Below are 14,188 nucleotides of genomic sequence, written 5' to 3'. Positions count from 1 at the left end.
GCTAATGTATTATAAGAGACAACATCAGAAGCTCTCATCTCGCTCATTATTTTTCGTGCTTCTGTCAAGTTGTTCTTCGCACACCAAGCATTTATAAGTATATTATAAGTCCTAATATTGGGCTTTATATTTGTTTCATGCATCAACTTTAACACCATGATGGCCTCCTCAAGCTGTCCCAGAATATCATACCCTTTGATTATGTTATTGAATGTGCTTGTTGTTGGTGAGCAGACACTTTGTTTCATTTTCCTAAAAAATTCCATTACTTTGTCAATCTCCCTAGATTGGCAGAAACCATTGAGAATGGCATTGTAAAGAATAACACCTGGCTTCATTCCATACTCTGTTATCCGAGACATAACTGATTTTAGCTACTTGTAACATTTTTGGGTAGTAAAAACACGTACAAGGGTTGTAAAAGTAACTAGAGAGGGCCTATGGCCCTCACCCACCAAGCCATCAAAAACTAACTAAACTTCTTTAACCTCGCCCTTCTTTATCAACACTTTCATCATCTTTGTCCTGGAATGGGAAATCTGGCATTGCCCTTGGTTTGAATTATCAAAGCATTGAGCACAGATATTGATATCTCGACACTTTGAAGATGAGAGAAATTTGCTTTCACTTTTGGCAAACTTGCTAGAAGAATTCTGAAAATGATTATCCCTTTTAGTCTTTTTTTTCCCATTATCTGATAATTTTGTCCCTTCTGAATGGTTGTTTTCCGTAGCCTCCATACGAGATTGGCTTTGAATGATGCCCAACCACATACAACATCTAAATTCTGATGCATTTAGTAAGTTGAATTGCACTTCTGCCTGGAGGATGCTGACCCAACAAAAACTGCAAATGGTGCTGACTCCAGCGCTCTATTGTTCTGCAAAAGTAGTCCAAAGAGCAACATAACTAACTGCCTTCTGTGTAGGATTTTCCTTCGATTTATATGACTGGGCAGCATTGACTCATGCATCTTGCCACGTGTATGGATAGGCAAGCGCATTAGCACACCGATAACAGTAATTTGGTGCGCACAAATCTGCCTCTCTGCCAGAACTTTTCCTTCAAGATTCTAGATATCTTTTTATTTTCCACAGGCTCGGTTATTTATATGAATTCGGCAACTGTGACATATGGATTGCACAATTAGGGAGAAATATGTGCCTACAGGCCAGATCTAGCCGAAATCCACTTAAAGATTTGCTAAATAGAGTTGTTGGATCTTTCATGTCCACCGCCAAGCATGGATGAGGATGAGTGGGATTACACAGGTAAGTCTGGATTCTAGCAAACTCATAGCCATTTGGATCATCCCTAGGTGCATGAAGAATGGAAATGAAAACATGGCCATCTGGATAAACATTTGGATGCATGGTGTGATTGCCTTCGGCATCAACCAGACACACACATTGTCCAGTAGGTCCTCTTTTGATTCTCAATTGTGGAAGATTGACCCCAGTGCAGACCTGAACAGTGTTTGCTCCAAGTAGTATAAACTCAGCAGCATGACCTCCATTTTCAACTCCTCCTATGCTAGAAAGTGATAACGTTGGATCAGGAAACTCGGACTTCATCATCTGTGCAATAGACATTACTTTTGCAAGAGAAATTGGATGCACAACTTTTGAAGAATATCCACCCGAGGTTGAATAACCCTCTACACAAGGTTCAGGCCATAATGTGTCAACATTGATTCTCATTACGCTCTTAATTGTGTTAATAGCCACAATTCCTTCACTTCTTACCCTCAATTCCACTCTCACTGGCTCAACAATCTCTGTCACGTTTGGAGTCATCTTTGCCCAAACTGGGATTGTTGCTTTCTCATTTACCCAACCACAAACCTCCTCCAATAAAGCACAATCTTTTCCGACTGCAACACCCATCTTGCGCTCAGGCATCCCATGAGGACAGGAGAAGTTAATCTCAAATGCATCAACTCCAATTTCTTCTACTCGTTCTATAAGCTCCTGCCAAGCAGCTCTATCATACTCCTCCATAATGGAAGCAATGAGAATCCTATCAGGATATTCTTTCTTCAACTGTTTGAATTCTTTCAACATGGTCGCAAGTGGACGGTCACTGATAACTTCAATATTTTTCCCAGCCATAGTTCTTATAGGAGAAAGTTCTCCAGGAGTTGGATCGTGATGGATGCATGTGATATGAATCAAATCAGGTTCGGTTTCAGAAACAAGCCCTTTCTATAGCTTCGCAAAAACAAATCATAATGGGAATCATGTGATTTATTGATGCACCAGATATCCAACAAATTAGATCAAATTCAAAGCAATATTTTTTTCTTTCTTTTGTGATGAATTTTGAATTTCAATTTTAAGCTAACGCATTCAAAGAAAATTCTTCCAGGTCGCACGAGAGCCTACTTATCAATTTTCCGTGAGTTCTTTTACACATTAAAATCTGGAAATTAGAACAGAGTGAAAAGAATTGATTTTGCATTTCAAAATTTCACATTTTCCTTCTTTATAAACATGATTTTTTTTTATTGAAAATCTTTTTGTCAGGTTGGAAAATGAGTTCTTCTTACTACGCCACAAAATTGCAAATTTATCATAAAAATCACAAAAAATGGAACACACTTAAGTATAAGATAATGTCCAATGCATCCATTTTCGTAACAAGATGAGTAAACTCATATCCAAGTTTGAAAAATAAACCTTAATGAATACTTGGACTTGAAAAATTAGTTGATCATAAAGATCTGATGCTAAAGAATGTTGAAAAATGGAGTGATGTTGTGGTCTAATGACTACTTGAAACCAAGTTTTGAAATGATCTTTGTTTGTTTGGTCCTCCTTAATTGCCATATCACAAAGTTCTTCTTGTGGAATGTGTTCAAAATCATGAATGCACAAGGGATCATATGCTAGATATTCTTGAATTTCTAGATTTATTATTTGAACTTCATCACGTGTGATCCATAACTCATTGATATCCTTATAAAGATAACTAGAAGAAGCTTCTAGGTTCTCTTCTTTTGGATCCTCTTCATGGATGCTTTGTTCCTCTTCTATCTTTTGAAATGAGGATTCATCCCTAGTGACCATTCTAAATTGTCGACAAGGATTTAACAAGATCCTTGTGGTGGCATACCCTCCTTCTCCAAATGACTTCTTTAACATCATGTTTTGTAGATCTTTGTTTTGCAAATGGATTTTGTAGTTAGTGAGTTTTTATTAGTGGTTGGGGGTTTTGTTTTGGGGATCTACCTTTCTAATTTCTATATCTAAGCATGAATAACCATAATGAAATGTGTTTTTGTTTTTATGATATATATATATATATATATATATATATATATATATGTTTTCTGAACAATCTTCCTAACCAACTCTATCTGAGTGTGTTTCCCTAGAAACGGCGCCAAAAATGTCAGGGTAAGACTTGTAAGCACGCCCAAAGTATATGGATTTCAGGTAAAGTCAATTTCGGAAGGCAAGGCTCAAAGGTTAAAGGAAATGCATATTACAAATAAATTCTAAGTTTGAAGAAACTAAAAAGTCTTTGTTTCAAGATGCAATAAGCGAAGGAAGAGGCTCCTAACTTAGGATGTCTTGGTTGTCCTTCCCCGTAGTACTGTCCTCAAGAAGAGAAACTAAAGAGAAACAGTTTGTGATGTGTAGAAAGAAAGAGAAGAGGCTCCTAACTTAGGAGGTCCTGGTTGTCCTTCATCACAATTCTACTCCAACAACATTACCATTGCATCAAATCATAAACTGGAATTCAAGAAACAATTCAAGAAATGCAAAATGATGATTTTTATTTATGATTCATAATTTGATAGAAAGAGAATTTAACTTAAATCCTTGGTTTTCCTTTCATAGGCAAATTAGATTTTAAACCAAAATCATCCAAAAACCATACAGAAATCATAACACATTTAAGTAACTAAATCATAAAACTAAAACAAGAAATACTAAATCAAAACTATGCTAATTTATACAAAATTTAACTCAAGTGTACTTATGTTGGTATGGGAGCCTTCCAATCTTGCCTTGTACACCTGAAGAACTCTTCAGCTACAACTAACTTAATAAAGCATCCACAGCATGAACAACAAATAGAATAGTAGAAATGATTCTTCAAATTATCTCAAAAGTATCCAAAAATCTTCATACCAAATTACACGCACACTCCTCTTATTTATACATGAATTAGGGATATCTTCTCAATAAATGTAAATCCCTTAAATATCTACTAGATCCATACTTGGCTCAACTTATCCCTAAACACTAGATACAAATGCCATGACACATCAAGATCTCCATGATCTTTCTCCTTGGAATATGGTCCACCTCTTGAGTTGAAACTCGAATTTGTGCTTGGGAGGCCAAGCAAGATCCTTATAGAACCTCCAAATAAGCCTACACATGTCACAAAACTCATAACACACACACACACATATATATATAAATGAAACCATGTTAATTTCCTAGTTTTTAATCATAAATTCACTTAAAAATACATAAAATAAATAACTTTGGAAAATGATTATTCTAACCCATATGATCATGAAGATGATTACTTGATGTAGGGTTTTAGGCTAGATAATTATGAAATGATGGAAATATGGATGAAGATGGAAGACAATTTTGAGACTCAACATTGCCTAGACTGGATCTAGTTCCTTAGAGACATCCAATACTCTCATGCTATCACAATTTACACAATCAAATGACAATCCCATGTTGTCGTAGTTTGCTTAACGAGTCACATAGCCATCTCAACTTCTAACTCTCTTTTCCCTTTAGCATGCACAATCCATGGAATGGAATTCCCTTCTCCTGCAATGTATTCCCTTGTTTATTCCATTTTCCTCCAAGGCTCCGATGCTACTAGTTAGGAAATATGATTGTTGGAAGCTCTATAGATTCTCAGTCATGGAAATTCATCAACAATGCTAATGCATCCATCTAATTAGAATTCCTCACATGCTCAATAATAACCAATCTTAATGCACAACAAACTAGCAATTGCTCTCTCCTGCATAATTATTCCCTTTAAGAAGCAAGATAAAGAATGAACAAGTAATTCCTAACCATTCAAAAATAGTGTTATGATATGAATGCTCACAATGCATTGCGTGGCATCCCAAACAAGAGGTTCTTTTTATTCCATTTCTCAACTAATTCAAATATGGACTCAATAAAATATGATAAACTTTTGTTTAGCCTCTCTAGCTACTCCCTCTCTCATGGAATCATAGCCCCCTATAACTTCTTTCCTTTTCCATATAAGGTCAGTCATGTATTTTTGTTAATAATATTCATAAATTATTACATTGTTATAATCTCTAGCCTTTCATCATATAACATGCATCATTCATTCATGGATCAAAATTAGGGTATTACATTTCCCTCCCCCTTATTTTGGCACCGTCCTTAGTGCACATCGCCATGCAAGTGTATATATACAAAATTTTATCAAAAATTCAAAAATAATTGTGGGCATGCCTCCCATATTTCTATATATACAAAATTTAATGTAGAATTAAAAAATAATTCTCGGTATGCCTCCCACATTGCTTCTCCAAGCTCCCATGTTGCTTATTCAATTATTTAGCTAGTCCATTAGAACTTACTTGCACACTAGCTTTGTTCCAGAGCACCATGACTTTCCTATCTGGTATACACATTGGTTGTACTTAAATGCATCCTACCAGCTCCACCTAAATCAAAGTCGAATGAATGACATGGTTAGGATCATGCCCATACTTTTCAGCTAAGATACATGAAACGAATCATGCACATTTATGTAAGTAGGAAATGCAGACATGTATGCAATTGGTCCTATCCTGTCTTATATTTCGAATGGACTACATAAAATAGCTACCAACTTAGTATAATTGTACAACTTCAAGGAAAAAAATTTTGGCTTCACTTTAAAAAATACATACACTCCCACTTTATATTCCCTATATGTCATGTTTTTATCTACATAATTTTTATTCTTATCTTGTGCAACTTTCAAATTCTATTTAATTTTAATTTATCCATACAAAGCTTCAAACAAGCTCATATTTAGTGATGTCTGATACACATTATTGTAGCTAAAATCAACCAAATGCAAATAATCTTCCCATTTGGATGGCTTATCCATCACATACATTGTTAACATGTCCTCAATCACTTGGTTGAGTCTCTTTGTTTTCTCATCTATATATGAATGATATGTTGTGCTAAAAATCAAATTTGTACCAAATCCTATTAATAATCCTCTCCAAAAGCTTAAAATAAACTAAACAATTTCTTTATGTGTTACATGCAACCTAGCAATTTATCTTGTGTGTGTGTGTGCAATATTAGTTGCTTTATGACTTAGTTTCACTAGAACAAAATGAAAACCTTTGTCTATTTATCCACCACCACCGTTATTGAATCAAGTTATATTGTTTCCCTAGGAAACTTAGTAATAAAATCAATGGTTACCACTTCCCAATTCCACTAAGGAATTGGAAAAAATTGTAGCAAACTTATTCAGCGTCTATGTTCAGCATTTTATTTTTGACATTCCATACACCTGACAATGTAATCAACTGCATTCTTTTTCATTCTTGACCAATATTATTGACTTCTTATTGATACAATCATTTTCTAGTGACTAGGATGTCCTACATATGGAACACTTTACATTTCCCTTAGCACTAGCTTACTCAATTCTTTGGAATTATGAACATACACTATTCATATGCATAAATGTTCTATCTTCCTCTAGTTCATAATCTTTAAATTTCTATTGTACATCTTCTTATTGTAATCCATCTTTTAGTTATTGATAATGTTGGTTTGTAGCAATAGCCTCTAAAAATTCTCCCTATAATTATGATGGCTATAGCATGCATGACATGTACCCTTATTCTAAGTGCATCAACAATTTTATTCTCCTTCTGTTGATATACTTGATATCAAAGTCATACTCACTTACAAATTTCAGCCATCATATTTATCTAGCATTTAAATTCCGTTGTTGAAATAAATATTTCAAACCATTATGGTCTCTCCTCAATTCAAATTAGTTCCCCATCAAGTAATAACTCCACATTTCCAAGGCATGTACCATGGAAGCAAGATCAAAGTCTTGCTTGGCATAATTTATCTCAATTTATTTAAGCTTTTCATACTCATAGCTAATGGAATGCCTATTTTGAGTAAGGACTTCAACAAACCCCTCTTTTCATGCATTTGTGCCTATCACAAAATATTCATTTGGATCATTTAGTTTTAAAATAGGTGCACTAGTAATTAGCTCTTTTAAAAGCATAAAACTTTCTTCACGCTTTGTTATCCATTCAAATTCAGTTCCTTCACTTGTAGATAAGTGATGGGATGAGATATCCATAAAAAACCTTCAATAAATCACCTATAAAATTCGAAGATCTAACTTTTGAAACATTCCTTGTTGTTGGTCATCTTCTAATAGCTTCAATCTTCTATGGATCAATTGTTATGCCTTCCTATGAAATGATGTGTCTGAAATAGTGAATATACTCTTGGTCAAAATAATATTTTCTTAGCTTGGCATATAGTTGGTGCTCCCTTACCTCCTGTAACACCAATTTGAAGTGATGTTCATGTTCTTCCTCTTACTTAGAAAATATAAGTATGACATCCAAGAACACAATGACAAACTTATCCAAATATTTTATGAATACACCATTCATTAAGTACATAAACATATTTGGTACATTGTTAAACCAAAAGGCGCCACTACAAATCAATCACATAAAGGAAATTGGTACATTGATAAATCCAAAAGGCACCACTAAAAATTCATAATGTCTATAACTTGTTCTAAAAAAATACTTACTAATGTTTTCTTCCTTAATTCTCACCTGGTAATACCTTGATCTTAGGTGTATCTTTGAAAATGTCTTTGTTTCTCTCAACTGATTAAAGATATAATCAATTCTGCCTAAAGTTTATTTACTATTTAATGTGTCCTTATTCAATTATCTAAAGTCAATACACAACCTTAATGTTCCATCCTTATTTTTCCCAAACATAACTAGTGCTCCTCATCGTGAGATGCTTGGGTGCATGTATCCTTTCTTAAACAACTCTTCTAGTTGCATTTGTAGTTGTTTTACTTATGAGGTGCACATTCTATAAGGATTTTTTAATATCGGGGTAGTACCAAGCACTAGGTCAACAGAAAAGTCTATATCCCGCTTTGGTGGCAATCTTAGTATTTCTTCAAATACATCTCAAAACTCCTAAAACACTAGAAATTATTCAAATTTTAGCCCATTGGTCTTATGTGGTTCTTCCACATGATATATATATATATATATATATATATATATATATATATATATATATATATATATATATATATATATATATATATATATATAATCGACATCCTTTCCTAAAACATATCTTTAGCTATAAGGCTAAAATATCCCTTATAAAAATGGGTATTGGAATTCCTTTCATAATACTTGGTTTTCCTTCTTCGTCAAGACAAGTGAAGTTCTTATTATGGAAATCTAGGATATCATGATTCTTATCCAACCAGTCCGTTCCAAATAGGATACCATAAGAAATGAATGTTATGACATAGAGGTTAGCATCTATAGTCACTCCATTTATATCTACTAGATAGCCTAAGAGAATCTTGTTGACCTTTCTTTTAGTTCTAGTGGCTAGCTAAACCAACCATGACCTTTTCAAGCTTCCTTCTCATCAAATGAAATCTATCCACTATTATAGGATGACTGTAACAATGACTTACTCTCAAATCAATCAAAATAGAAACAATATGATTTATAATCTTACCTTCCACCTAAATCATTGGGATTGATGTTCTACATGTTGATCCTTTATGGATACATATATCCATGGAATATTTCTTCCCATGTATTCCACTATCGCAGTTTGTTCAATGTTGTGTAGAGTCCTCATTTTTCATCTCTACAAGTGTTGGATTCAAATTATATTGAGAGGGGGGTTGAATCAGTATAATGACAATTCTTACATAATTAAAGCCATTAAAACATCAATCTGAACAAGTAACATATGATATATATGAAAAAAACTATAGGATAAAACCACAAAACTTTTTTATATGAAATATCTTGTAGGCACCAACCATGAGAGACAACAATCCCATATGTTGCTTTATAGGCACCAACAACATGATACAATGATCCCTTATGCTACTTTGTAGGCAATAACCTACAAGAGACACCAATCCCCATTGTTTCTTTATAAGCACCAACCTACAAGAGACATCAATCCCATCTACCGCTTTATAGGCACCAACCTACAGGAGACACCAATCCCCTTTTTTTCTTTGTAGGCACCAACCTACTAGAGACACAAATCCCTTCTACTGATTTGTAGGCATCAACCTATAAGAGACACCAATCCCCTTGGTTACTTTATAGGTGCCAACATATAGGAGAGACTAATCCCCACTACTGTGAATATTCATAGGCACCAACCCATTTCATTAAGTCTTCTTGCTTCTTCACAATGTCTAGTTGCTTATACTTTCACCAAATTTGCTTGTTGCATATGCCTTCACCAAGTCAGTTAGTTGATGTTTCCTTCACAAGGTCTACTTTTTTCTTTGTCCTTCATCAAGTCTACTTCTCCCAACACTTGTTGCTTTTGGTTTCTTCCCAAGAATAAACTTGCACAACATGCCATTTATCCAATCTTTCATATATACTTTTAAAATTTCTACCATAGGTACCTAAATATTTCTTCTCTATCTCATCCAAATTTCACAATCTAAAACATCTTAGAAAGAAAAGTATAGAAAAATACCAAGTTGGCTTGTTTGAAGTAGATTTTATGAGCATTCGGGAAGCCTAAAATCCTCAGACCTTTACTCTGAAATCATATAAAACCAAGGTATAAAATTTTAACCAATGGTACATGAATATATTCTATCTCTATCCTCCAAATTTCATGTTATAAAACATCCCACAACAAAATTTATAGTGAAAATGCCATGTTGGCATTCATGATGAGCATTCAGGAAGTCTAACTTCCTTAGATCATATCTCTAAAATTATAGCAAACCAAGTTTTGAAATTTTAATCATAGGTACATTAATATATTCTATTTCTATTCTCCATGTTTCACATTCTGAAACATCCAAGAACAAAAGTTATAGCAAAAATGCCAAGTTGACATGTTTGATGAGCATTCAAGAATTCTAACTTCCTTAGAATGAATCTCTGGAATTCTAGTGAACCAAGGCTTAAAATTTTAACCAAATGTACATGAAGACCTTCTATATGTATCCTCCAAGTTTCATGTTCTGAAACATCCTAGAAAAAAGTTATAGTGAAAATTTCAAGATGACATGTTTGATGAGCATTCAAGAATCCTAGCTTCCTTAGACCATAACTATGAGAATATAGCAAACAAAGTTCTAAAATTTTAACCATAGGTACATGAATATGTTCTATCTATATCCTCCAAGTTTCATGTTCTGAAACACCCCAAAAGAAAATTTATAGTGCAAATTCCAAGTTGGGTCATTCACCCCATAAATCACATTTTTGCTTAACTTTAAACTCTAAGAATCACCAATTATTCCTTAACCCTTCTTACAACCTTGAATCTCTTATTGATTTGATTTTGTAAAAATTAACTCATCTTCCCTTTATTTATAGATTTTGTACATTCACTTATGGGGATGACTTATAAAATTGGTTGGGTTAGCCTACTTGTACTTTAGATGGGTCATCATGACCAAATCTTTCATATCTCCTCATTCCTATGGTGTTAGAGGGAGTGTCGTAAACCATTGAAAAGGTATTGGAATAATATTTCCAAACATATATCCTATTATCCAATTTTATATATGAAATTAGAGTAGAATTTCCTCCAAAGATAGGGTATCCAAATTGGGCATCAAAATTCCAAAAACAATATTTCTAATAATCTTTATTTTTCCTGCAATATTTATCCTGGATATATGTAGTCTCCCTTTTTCTTTGACGTCAATGACAACAATATTTCTAAAAATATCCCCCTTTGTCATTGATGCAAAACCTTTAGTCAATTATGTTTGCAATTTTCCTTGTGCCTACAACTTCTCCCCCTTTGACATCAATGGAAAAGGGATGATCCCCCTAAACTTGTGCCTATCCTTATTTGTAACTCTACTTCTATATGAAAATTTTATTAGTGTTTGTAACTCTTCTGCTATTGACAACTCCTCTTGATGACTACAACTTCTCCCCCCGTCTACTATCTCTCCTTATGTCTACATATTCTCCCCCTTTGACATCAATGAGAAAGATTGTTTCTACTTAGCCACAATTTATCCCCTTGAGATGTTAACACAAAAAAATTACTTTCTCGAGTTTCTTATTTTTCCTTTATCTACAACAAGGCTCCCCTTGCCAAGGTTGTGTTTATATTTTCCCGTATGCAATATTTCCTCTTATCTTGCTTTACTCTTGAGACTTCCCCCCCTATACTTGAACTTCCTTTACTTATACTTTTTGGGTCTTCTCCCCTTGGGATTATGCTTCCCTTTACTTATTAGTTTTGTGACTGCTCCCCTAGGCTTATGATTTCTTTTGTCTATAATTTTACTCCTTTGACTAAAACTTTCTTCTTTCTTATAAATAGATGCTCCCCTTGAACCGATGCTTCTCTTTCTTTGCAATATTCATTATTTGCAAATTATTTTTCTTGTTTGGAACTTCTCCCCCTTTTTGATATCAAGGGAAATATGTTACTCCCACTCAACTTGTGCATTGATGTTAATTGAAATACATCACTTACTTCACTTTCTTCACACATTATTTGTTATTGATTCATATCTTGCAACCTTTCCATTTCATCATTCTTCTCCTGCAACTCAGTCTCTAAAGTTCTCATCTTCTTAATGTGTTTCAATCTCTTAGTTTTATTTAACTTACGAGTTTTTAAGCATGTTACTCCCATAGATGAATTTTTCTTTCTTTCAATCTTATTGAGGAGACATGCATTTTTTGGTGACCTGATTTCATTTGCTACCAATCTTCCTTAATCTATTTTTCTTATTTCAAATTCCATGGAATTGAATTTAATATCATACCCTTGATCAACCATTCAACCTACACTCAGTAGATTGTGCTTCATATATTCAACCAACATAACATTATGAGTTTTTGACCTGTCATCATTAAGATTGATTGCACCTTTTCAAATTATCCTTCTTGAATCATTATTTTCAAGCGTGAAATCGCCTCCTTTAACTCCCTTTAGAGAGAGAAATCCACTTCTAACTCATTTCATACAACTTAAACATCCATTGTCTATATACCATTGGCTATCTTTGTTTTGAACACATAGACCTAGGCCACATTCTACTTGCTCTTCTTGCTTCCTTCTCCATACCTTTGTTCTTTGATTTATATTTTTTATAATATATTCTTCTCTACTTTTATTTGGAATCCTCAATGCACTCCTACAATCATGAGCTTTGTGCCCAAAATTATTGCACTTGAAATATTCAACATTATATAATAAGGGAGCAAATGAATTATAATTTCTTACAACATTCTCATTAAAACTTCTATGGTTGTTTCTCACACAAACATCACTTGAGATATTATATGATCCCCTGCTCTTATTCTTCATATAGCCATTTCTTACATATGTTTGCAATCTATTGCCTTATGACCAAAATTTTTACATGAAAAGTAATAGCCATAAAAGAGATTTTGATACCTATATGTAAAAGGACTTCTTGAGGGAATTGATATTATAAATCCATTCTTGGGTCTTGGCCAATCTTCACTTCCTTTCCCGGCGTTGTTTTCTTTCTTTTGAAAATTAGATCTCTTATGGTTCTCTCCTTATTTCCTGCGATTATTTTCATTGATATATATTTTAAGCAAATTAACATAACTTTCAGGTTCCTTTTTGTATTTCTCTTTTGATGTGATTGATCTATATTTTCCCTTGGAATTTTCATGATAAACAACACCTATTTTAATAAAAGGATATCTCTAGTAACTAAGAATGTCATTTAAGCTTTCAGAACTCTTTCCAAACTTCAAACTTTGATTCAACTAATCATTGGCTTTTTCTAAATCCTTTCTCAATGAAACAATCTCAACTTCTAGTTTCTCACAATGTCCTTCATTTTCTTTGAGTTGGGTTAGGAACACTTCTCTTTCCTTTGCCTCTTCTAGTTTTAACTTCGTGACAGAGGTTGTTAATTCATCAATATCATGATTTTTTCCTTTCACATGTTTCTATAATAGTTTGTTTTGCTTTTTTATTGAGTCTCCCTATTTCTTCTAATGCATTGATAAGTTATCCCTTAATATCATCACTATTTTCTTCCTCTAAATTTGATTTCTCTTGATCAGAGTATTGAGCCTCCATGGTCATGAATAGGAATTCCTTTTTGTAATTATCATATGCATAACCATTCTTCTTTATCATCACTACCTTCATATTTTTCCAATGGACATCTAAAGCAAGATGACCTATTTTTCTATAATTACAACAAAATAGTAGCTTACCTTTGTGTTTGTTATTTATATTTTTCATGGATTTCACTTCTTCTACATCCACTTCACCTTCAACTTCTTCCTCTAAATATCAATCTTCATTTTTATGATCAATAGCGTGAGCATTAATGGCTTTCAATTTTCCATATCCTCTTGAGATAAACTATACTTCTTCTACATCTAATACATCACTAGAACAATCACAGGCTTTGATATTTTCTATCTTGTTTGAATCTTTGAAAACTTCTTCCTTATGATTTGAATTCTTTGTTTTTATTCAATATGCAGTATTCATCTTCATATTCCCATTAACTTTCATTTCTTCAATATCACCTCCTTCATAGGTGTTTTGCAACTTATCCCATATTTATTTTGTTCTTTTACAATGACTCACATTATCATCCTCTAATTTTTATAGGGCACTTAAAATGGAAATCATTACTTATGTCTTATGCTTATCATCCTTCCTTTCATCCACTATAGATTGCCAAGCATCAACAATAACAAACACGAGATATGCCCTCATCCTTATCTTCCAGAAGGCTCAATTTTCTCCATTAAAGAGAAGGGCACTATTTGATAAATAATTATCCTTACTAACCATTTATCCCTCTAATATCTACCTTCTAGTGGTTGGACTACTTCTGAAGGAACCTTTTTCTGACACCAATTGTTATATTCACAATTATATTG

At 33.5% G+C, this 14,188-nt stretch overlaps 1 pseudogene; it reads right to left on the bottom strand.

Annotated features, from left to right (window-relative positions):
• Window positions 1–1,103: 1,103 nt before the first annotated feature.
• On the bottom strand, window positions 1,104–2,111 carry LOC149228270 (dihydropyrimidine dehydrogenase (NADP(+)), chloroplastic pseudogene; annotated as a pseudogene).
• Between the last annotated feature and the right edge of the window lie 12,077 nt (window positions 2,112–14,188).

This window comes from Pinus tabuliformis, chromosome J, assembly GCF_031772625.1.
Source record: "Pinus tabuliformis cultivar Carrire ecotype Pingquan chromosome J, CPIR1, whole genome shotgun sequence".
Lineage (NCBI taxonomy): Eukaryota > Viridiplantae > Streptophyta > Pinopsida > Pinales > Pinaceae > Pinus > Pinus tabuliformis.
This window is presented reverse-complemented; position numbering and strand designations above follow the sequence as displayed.